The 10,000-nt window shown below is 34.0% G+C and overlaps 2 protein-coding genes across 9 annotated transcripts in view; one reads left to right on the top strand and one right to left on the bottom strand.

Annotated features, from left to right (window-relative positions):
- LOC136850112 (uncharacterized) overlaps positions 1–10,000 on the top strand; it is a 174,335-nt gene that overhangs the window by 41,791 nt on the left and 122,544 nt on the right. The window contains exon 1 of one of the 8 annotated variants that reach the window (XM_067123663.1): positions 5,209–5,507. The exons of 6 other annotated variants lie outside the window; for them this stretch is intronic. The gene's annotated coding sequence lies outside the window, so the exon portion shown is untranslated. Of the gene's footprint in view, positions 1–5,208; positions 5,508–10,000 lie in introns of those variants that run through there. One more of the 8 variants, XR_010856528.1, reaches the window with a different exon arrangement.
- The window catches only part of LOC136849475 (protein FAM133-like), a 40,599-nt gene that overhangs the window by 22,701 nt on the left and 7,898 nt on the right, over positions 1–10,000 (bottom strand). The gene's annotated exons all lie outside the window — the stretch shown is intronic.

The raw sequence follows: 10,000 nt of genomic DNA, 5'->3' as shown, positions 1-10,000 counted from the left end.
TTAAGTTTTTCGCAAAAAAATGCCTGTTCTTTTTTATCTGTCGTGAAACGAAGGACATCGGAAAAGGTTACGCGTTTCCCCAGGATCTAGATCGAAATTAATCCGGGACAGTTTTCAAAAGGATCGTTCATTGCACTTTTTTTTCGTTTCGTTTAATGTCAAGTGTTAGGCCTTTGTGATGTATGGGATGAAAATTTTTGGGTTTCGTGGCTGGGGTCATGCTTTTGGTCTATTGGTGGAGCTCGGCCTAAAGTTCTACTATTCCTTGACCTCCAAAATGGTAATTTTTAATAGAATGTTGTCTTATGACCTTATGTGCAATTTGAAAGGCATGATTTTACATTTTTGAGCAGTTGCAATAATGTAACTGTGGTTGCGGTTAAAATAAGTGATCAAACTCGTAAAGTTCGTGTCAAAAGTTAAGTCATGTATTAACTGCCAGGTGGAGAGAGAGAGAGAGGTTTATTAACTGCGAGATGGACTGAACGCGAGAGGAGTCAAGGCGGAGGACAGAAAGGTTTTTAATGCCACTCTCCTCAAGTTAAAATATTCGCCAATGAATCGGCCTACAAGCATTTCCTTTTGATCACAAAATGAACGAAGAAAAACGTAAATGAAAAACGCAGTTTCAAAAGACAAAAAATCCGGGTTTCGAAAGAGCTTAATGGAGCAAAATTCAGAATATCAGTTGCCACAGAGATTTGCGAAACTGGAATACTTTCACGCCCCAGTGCGAACGAACCAGGAGAGATACTGCAGACTGGACGATTAAGATCAGGTCATGGCAATCATTTTAAATTGGTGATTGGTCCTAATCTAGAGTCATTGTAGTTTGGTAATTTGTCCTAATGTAGTCATTATTATGAAAGTAAAGTAAGTATACCTTGGTTTTACCAGACCACTGAGCTGATTAACAGCTCTCCTAGGGCTGGCCCGAAGGATTAGACTTATTTTACGTGGCTAAGAACCAATTGGTTACCTGGCAACGGGACCTACAGCTTATTGTGGAATCCGAACCACATTATAGCGAGAAATGAATTTCTGTTACCAGAAACAAATTCCTCTAATTCTTCGTTAGCCGGCCGGAGACTCGAACTCGGGAGATACTTAGCCCTAGTCTGGAGGGAATTTTTTTTTAATTGACTAGTCCTAATCTAGAGCGATAGTAATTTTGTAACTTGTCCTAGTGTAATCATTATAATGAGGTAATTTGTCCTAATGTATTCATTATAATGAGGTAATTTGTCATAGTGTAGTCATTATAACGAGGTAATTAGCTCTATTCTAGAGGAAAGTCTTTGTAAACTGGCGATTAGTCCGAATCTAGATTCATTGTAGTTTGGTAATTTGTCCTAATTTAGTAATTATTATGGGGTAATTAGCCCTAATCTAGAGGAAGGTTTTTGTAAACTGGTGATTAGTCCTAACCAGAATTCATTGTAATTTAGTAATATCTTGATTTGGTGTCGTTGGAAAACAACAGTAGTTTGTGCTAACCTGGTCATTGTAATTTCGTAATTAGTCCTATTCTAGAGGAAATTTTGTAAATCGGTGTTAGCACTTATACAGAGTCATTGTAATGTGGCAGTTTGCCTTAATCTGATGTCATTAGTATTAGCAGTTGGTCCTAATCTTGCCTTTTAGTTTTCTGTGAAAGAAAACTATTATGCCGGCTTTGCCTGTCCGTCCGCACTTTATGCTCTCCGCACTTTTTTCTGTCTGCCCTCAGATCTTAAAAACTACTGAGGCTAGAGGGCTGCAAATTGGTATGTTGATCATCCATCCTCCAATCATCAAACATAACAAATTGCAGTCCTCCAGCCTCAGTAGTTTTTATTTTATTTAAGGTTACAGTAGCCATAATCATGCTTCTGGCAACGATATAGGATAGGCACCACCGGGCCGTCGTTAAAGTTTCATGGGCCGCGGCTCATACAGCATTATACCGAGACCACCGAAAGATGGATCTATTTTCGGTGGTCTTGGTTATACGCTTTAGCGGCTGTACAGAAAACTCTATTGCCCCGAAGAAACTTCGGCGCATTTTTTACTAGTTTTAATTTGGCAATTAGTTATCTGAAAGAAATTTTGTAAAATGGTGTCAGTCCTTATCTATAATCATTATAAATTGATCTATCATAATCTAGATAGTCATTATAAACCAGAGATTAGTCCTAATCCACAGGGTCATTATAAACTGGTGACTAGTCCGAATCTACAGGGTCATTATAAACTGGTGATTAGTTTAAATCTAGTAAGTCATTGTCATTGGCTCTAGAGTGTCATTTTAATCTCGTGACTAGTCCTAATTTAGAGTAATTGTAAATAACTAGAGCATCATTGTAAACTGTCGGCTAGTCCAGATTTAGAGAGTCATTGTAAATGACTACAGCATCATTGGAAACTGGTGTGTAGTTTCAAGTTAGTCATTGTAAACTGGTGAAAAGTCTGAATTGAGAGTCATTGTTATCTAGTGAAAAGTCTTATTTTAGAGTCGCTATGAAATGGTATTTAAATTAAGAGTCATTGTAAATGACTGTAGAGCGTCATTGTAAACTGTCGATTAGTCCAAATCTAGTCATTATAAACTGGTGATTAGTTTTAATTTAGTATTACTGTGAACTGGTGATAAGTCTTAATTTAGAGAGTCATTGTAAAATGGTGATAAGTCTTAATTTAGAGAACCATTGTAAATTGGTGTAAGTCTTCACTTAGAGCCATTGTAAACTGGTGATAAGTCTTAATTTAGTCATTGTAAACTGTCTATTGGTCCAAATCTAGTCATGGTAAACTGGTGATAAGTCTTAATTTAGAGAATCATTGTAAACTGGGGATGAGTCACAATCTGAGTCATTGTAAATTAGTGACTAGTTCTAATCTATAATCACTATAAATTGATGTTACTCCTAATTTAAAGTTTCAGTGTAAAATGGTGATTAGGCCTAATCTATTACATCACTGCAAATTGACGATTAGTGCGAATCTTAATACAATCATAACCAATATTGCAGATTGGTGATGTGTCAAAATCAATAAAGAAGTTGCAGGGACTATATAATCTTAATTTTGTTCACCCGGCCAGGTAATAGGCAACAAAACAGGTTTTATCCCGGTCTAGATAAACTGGATGGGGGATCAGGCATCCTAATTAGGACGCTTGGTTAGGAGGACAAAGAGAGAGAGAGAGAGAGAGAGAGAGAGAGAGAGAGAGAGAGAGAGAGAGAGAGAGGTGAAGAAGCGAAAGGATGGTTTATTAAAACCTGAAATTTGATGTTGGTTTATTCTAATATTGCAACTTCATGTTTTTTATGCACACCTTTATGTATTTGGAAAGTGACATGATCCTGTCTATGTGGTGATTTCAGCTACATACAGTTGTGGAATTATCTTCGGCAAATGATATCCAGTATCCTTTTTCTGTACCTTTCCGGATTATCATCATAATTATTGATCATAATGTCTATATCTTTAACGGAAAGAGCATTCAGAAACGGTGACAGAACTCACCATGACAGAACAGACCATGCAAAGAAGTAATATAACCTTTTTACATTGTAATTTTACGTGTAATTAGGATATTTAAATTGTGATAACATTTTTTTTATCCCACACAGTCCACCAAACTGTCAGTCAAGTGAAGTTCAGTTAGATTATAACGGCTAAGAGCATTTTCAATGAGATCTTTGTCTTTTATTTAAACGCATAATTTCCTCAAGGGTGCTAATAAATAGGTCAAAGGAAAACTGGTTTATAATTATAACCATTGGAGTACTTTCAGTTATCCTATTACACCACGAGATCCTAATAAAAAAAAAAACAGGGTTCAGGTATTTTGCTCTGGGGGAAAAGGGGTGGGGAGGACAGGAGGGCGGTGTTTGTGTGTGTGTGGTGTGTGGGAAGCTTGGTTCCCTATTGAAAGCAGATCTGGTATTTTAAACTGATGTGACTCAAAGGGTGTTGTCCATTATCATTTTCTTAAGGGGAAGGCAAATAAAATGTATTTGCAAAAAACTAAGTAAATAATATAAGTTTGGATTAATAAAGATGTAGAGTGTCTTTTGTGCGGGAATTCGTTTATTCACAAGTCACCTTAAACTAATATAACATTGCAAAAACAGAAAGGAATTCAAATACAGATGGTTTGTCTGTAACTGCTAAATTTAGCAAACAGGTACTTTAAAAGTTGATTTTATCAGTAAAATCTGAGTAGGCTCTTTTGAAGTGCTAGGTATAAATGTACTTCTTTTAAAAACGGTGAAACAGGCACTTTTAAAGTTCATTTTATCAGTAAAATCTAGACTGACACTTAAATCTGTGTATGCCCTTGGGAAGTATAACAGTATATACATGTACTTCTTCCAAAAGGGGTGAGATCTTACTGGGAACAGCGTAAGAAATGAAAGGATTTCCATGATAGTCATTGAATAACCACACTTGTTTAGCTCATTTCCAGTCCACCGAGAGAGAGAGAGAGAGAGAGAGAGAGAGAGAGAGAGAGAGAGAGAGAGAGAGAGAGAGAGAGAGAGAGAGATGGCTAGATCTCGTTGTGACAAGGCATACATTCACCCAAAGCATCGGCCTCTATTTCTTACTGTAAACCCAAGGTAATAATAGACCTCACGTCTCTCACGCCCTTTTTGAAATATCTGTTTTTGAATCAAAACAAAAAATAAATAACATTTCGTTCATCATCGAAGTTACACTCAAATGCTAACATTCAAAGTAAGAAAGACTTAAAGCTAGATGTTGCAAAAGCAAAAACGAAATCACGTACAGAATTTTGTCCGTAACTGCCAAATTTAGTAAATCCGGTACTTTTAAAGTTTAAATTGAACCCGTTTATAATGCACTGAGAGAGAGAGAGAGAGAGAGAGAGAGAGAGAGAGAGAGAGAGAGAGAGAGAGAGAGAGAGAGAGAGAGATTTCAATATGACCGAGCATATATTCACTCAAACCATAGGCATATATTTCTTACAGCAATACCAAAGTGATCATACGCCTCACATCTCACCATCTCTGAAAAAATGAGATTCAGAGCTCTCAGTTGAAACTATGACTACGTAGGCGTAGCCTGTACTATTTTTTATACTTTGCACTTTGCACGTTTCAAGCGTATTCATTAATTGGAAATGAACGAAATCTTTACGTGAAGGCTGAGCAATACGAAAGCAAAAGGGGCAACGGCGTGCGCATGACTACCTTCGTCTGTGAGACAGTAACACTGCTCGTTTAATCAGAAGTTTCGCGCTGGAGAAGAAAAGCGTCTTTGGAGATAAAAGCGGAACCATTCCGTGAAAATACTTCACGCTTGTGGTGGTTATCGTCTTGTGAGAAAATACGTGGAAAGAGAGACAGAGAGAGGGAGAGAGAAGGGAATATCTTATGAATGGTTTCAGCTGGTTGGGGCCCAGACGCATTTGATGGAGTCCCGATCATTCGCGTGTGAAATTGGTTTTTTTCTTTCCCTGTCCACATCAGCTTTAACCCACTGTTTTTATATATTAAGAGGTAAGTAATTAAAGTCATTCCCTGCTTAGGCTAACTTACGCCTCTGTGGTTATTTTTATTTAGCCTTAAATGTGACTTCTAGACCGAGGATTGAACTATAGGTCTAATTGGTTTTGAGCGGAAGGGAAACCATTTTTCCAGGAGAGGGAATTGTAACACGTCCCTTAGCCTAGCTGTGGAAAACTGCGAGCACATTCGAAATCAGGTGACCTTTAAAAATTTACGCCGAAATACGATTTCAAAAACTATTGAAAGAGAGAAGGTAGAAAGTTAAACTTTTCCACGCATGCGCGGTGATGTATCGGCGCCTTTTCCCGTTCGTAGGCGGTTGAAATGGATTGACCTTTCGTTTTATTAATAAAGGGATGATAGAAATGACTCGTTTGCAGGGAATGTTTAAAAACGCAGCTAATTACCCCTGTAAGCCTAGATGCAAAACCTTTTACCCCTTCTTTCCTTCTTTTCAGTGTACACAGCTGTGATTGCGATTATCATTGTTTATCAACAACCTAGTTCCTTGTGGTTGTTGATTAGTGGTTGATGCTACCTTGATGTCCTGGAATTCGATTCCCAAACAACCCGAAAGTCTTAAATAAGTCAGCTTCCGATATATCCCATCGTGACTCTTAACCTAAGCAGTGAATTGTTAGTTAATTGTTAGAAAGGAGCATTGGTCTAGCTTCCTCATCCTAAAGGACTTGCCGGTGCTAAAGGGAACACATTTAGGGAAATCTCTCTCTCTCTCTGTCTCTCTCTCTCTCTCTCTCTCTCTCTCTCTCTATATATATATATATATATATATATATATATATATATATATATATATATATATATATATATATATATATAAATGTATGCGTAAAGTGTGTAAACAACATTCTTGCCACGCAACCACACTTACAAATCAGGTGAAAAGTGAATGAAAGCAATAAAAGTTATTTTCACTTTCAAAGCCTGGGAGACATTGCTGAACATCGTTATTTTCTCATGTCATTTCATCGATTTTCTTCCTAAATTCTCATCCTACTTGAAGGACTGCGAGGCAGGATGTTTTTTAGTTTTGTTTCACGCTTGTCTAGTCAGTAAAGGGTCAGTTTTTTTTTCTTTTTTTTTTGTAATTGTGACAAGTGAACTTTACAGTATGTAATCAGCAGGATTACTTTGATCCAATTACAACTGATAACGAGGTGACTTCAGCTTAATACCTGTGTACATTTGTGTTCCCTCTCCTCTCTTACATATGTACGGTCAAAGTGCGCGATTTTAAATATTTATATACAGTATATATATATATATATATATATATATATATATATATATATATATATATATTTCATATTTTCTTATATATATACAATATATAATGGGGACTGCGAGTTAAAGTTAAGTATTTTTAGTTTTACCAGACCACTGAGCTGATTAACAGCTCTCCTAGGGCTGGCCTGAAGGATTAGACTTATTTAACGTGGCTAAGAACCAATTATAGCAGAAATGAATTTCTGTCACCAGAAATAAATTCCTCTAACTCTTTATTAGCCGGCCGGAGAGTCGAACTCGGGCCTGTGTACATTTGAGTGCAAGGCCACAACTTCGCACCGACTCGCCCAAGGAAGAGCTTATGTATGTATATATATATATATATATATATATATATACATATATATATATATATAATATATAATATATATATATATATATATATATATATATATATATATATATATATATATATATATATATATATATAATTTGTTCTAATATAAATCCCTCCCTCCGACCATCATCATATTATTGTGTACTCTTCAAATACTGTATTTGTCGAAAATCCCTTTTAGGTTCCATTGCCTGGAAAATCAGTAATTTGTCTTTGTTATGTACTCGATTCTTATTTTTTCCTTTCTACTAGACATTCTGTACAGTTATAATGAGCTTGTTTGATTCAAATTCCCTTTGAACTTTGTCTCAGATCTTTATACAGTTTCGATTTTGAATTCGATTTTCAATTTTTGCTGCAACTGAGACTGCTGATTGCATATCTCTGGAGGCCATGTTGAGTGTCTTTTGTTCTGGTGCGTTTCTTATGTCCCTTTCATCATCATTCTTAGTCCCGTAACGTTCTGAATAAGTGGGAAAATTTTTTGTGATCTCTTATGATTTTGCAGTATGAATAATATGACTATTTTCCAAGTTACTTATTTCCTTTGTACATAGGTTTAAGAAAGCTCTTTTTTTTAAGATATTCAGTTTTTCCTATTATGTCCCCCTCCAACCCTCCACACATACTGGACCCCCACATCATTCAAAGCCTCCCCTCACCCCACCAAACTCCGCCACACCCAACCCGCCCATTTAAAAAAAAAAAAAAAAAACGTTCAACACAGAAATACTTTTGCATTTGTTTGGTGTCTTTAACATCTTATGAAAATGATCATACCATTATCGTTTTTTCCTTTCTTTAAACCGTTATAATTTGTCATTGTATTCAAGCGAAGTATGGATTCATAACTGCACGGTAAAAGCACAGTTACTTAATCAGTAACTAATTACAGAGCCATATTATGATTTATATCAGAACTCACAAAAAACTAAACATAGACAAGTACAAGTTTTTATACTTAGGAACAAGAGTCGAAAAAAAAAGTGGGCGCACGTGTTGGCTCTTTGGGACCGAAAAATGAGAGAGAGAGAGAGAGAGAGAGAGAGAGAGAGAGAGAGAGAGAGATTAATATACTGTAGTTTTAGGAAACTGTTACTGACCGATGCTTAATGGAATATCAGAGAAGTGAAAAAAGACGAAAAAAATGTAACAGTTAGCTCGGACTTTGCTCACGGGAAGCTAACGGTACTTCCGGATCATGACTTCGGTTTGGTTCGATATTGTGGTTCGATCTCGAGTTCTTTCTGTAGGGTTTAAAGTGATTTTGGCTCGTGGATTCTGTTTGGCTCGAATTGTTTGGTGCTTTCGTATGTTCTGTTTGTAAGTTACAATTTGGTTTCTGGTTGTGGATTCTAGGCCTACTCGGTTTTCTGGTCAAGTTTTCGATTTTGGTTTTCTGTTTAAGCAAATTACTTTTTGTATTAATCTTGCTTTATCTTGTAGAAGACTATATATATATATATATATATATATATATATATATATATATATATATATATATATATATATATATAATTATATATATATATATATATATATATATATATATATATATATATATATATATATATATATATATTTATTTATATATTTATATATATTTATGTTTATGTATATATGTATATATACGATGATGTATATATTTATATTTTTGTATAGATAAATAAATATATATTATATAAATATATATATATGTATATTTATTTATTATATTTATGTATATTTATGATATGTATGTATATTTATTTATTTATTTTATATACATAGATTAACTCGCGTATATAAATACATTTATTTATTTATATTTATGTATATGTATATGTATATATATTTATTTATTTATTATGTATATATACACATAGATTAACTCGCATTTGCTACTATGTTTTTACAGTTATATGAATTAAAGCAATAAGTCCTCTTGTTAGATCACGAGCTCAATTTATTCATTTCCTTTTTCAAACCAGTTTTATCTGGAGCTAGGCCTACTCCAGGTTTAATTTTACGCTCTCTCTACCTTCCGCGTTTTCTATATAATTAGGTCTAGTTTGACCTTGTGTTTCTTCAAATCCAATGATCCTGTGTTAAATGTAAGTTTAACGCGTTACTTTTGAAATTTACTTTGATGTATATATACTGTATATATATATATATATATATATATATATATATATTATATATATATAATTTATATTTATACACATATGTATGTATATATATACTGTATATATTATACATACATTTATATATATATATATATATATATATATATATATATATATATACTATATATATATATATATATATATATATATATATATATATATATATATATATATATATATATATATATATATGTATGTATGTATATTTTTTTTTAAATTGTATTCGCCTTTGATCTCCTTTGATCTCTGATCATTCTGTTTCGCTGAATCTTGCTAATGGCGTAAATGGTCCTCTTACATTTGTTCTTGATTTAAATTTATAATAATAATAATAATAATAATAATAATAATAATAATAATAATAATAATAATATCATTATTGTTATTATTATTATTGTTGTTGTTGTTGTTGTTGTTGTGAAGAAGCAGAAGAAGAAGAAGAAAATGAACAAAGACACATTATGAATAATTACTAACACAATCGTAAGCCGAACAAAGAGAATTACGTATTAATAATGCAAATAATTACCCAACCCAACCTTAATTACATTAGCGGTCCGTGACAAGAGGACGTCATTGCGTTATGGACTGTGTAATCAAAGACAAATTACACCGCATGACAGTTGTCAATGTTACCGTAAGTTGAGAAACAAAGAATTTGATGCTGATTA

This window comes from Macrobrachium rosenbergii, chromosome 21 (assembly GCF_040412425.1).
Source record: "Macrobrachium rosenbergii isolate ZJJX-2024 chromosome 21, ASM4041242v1, whole genome shotgun sequence".
NCBI lineage: Eukaryota > Metazoa > Arthropoda > Malacostraca > Decapoda > Palaemonidae > Macrobrachium > Macrobrachium rosenbergii.
This window is presented reverse-complemented; position numbering and strand designations above follow the sequence as displayed.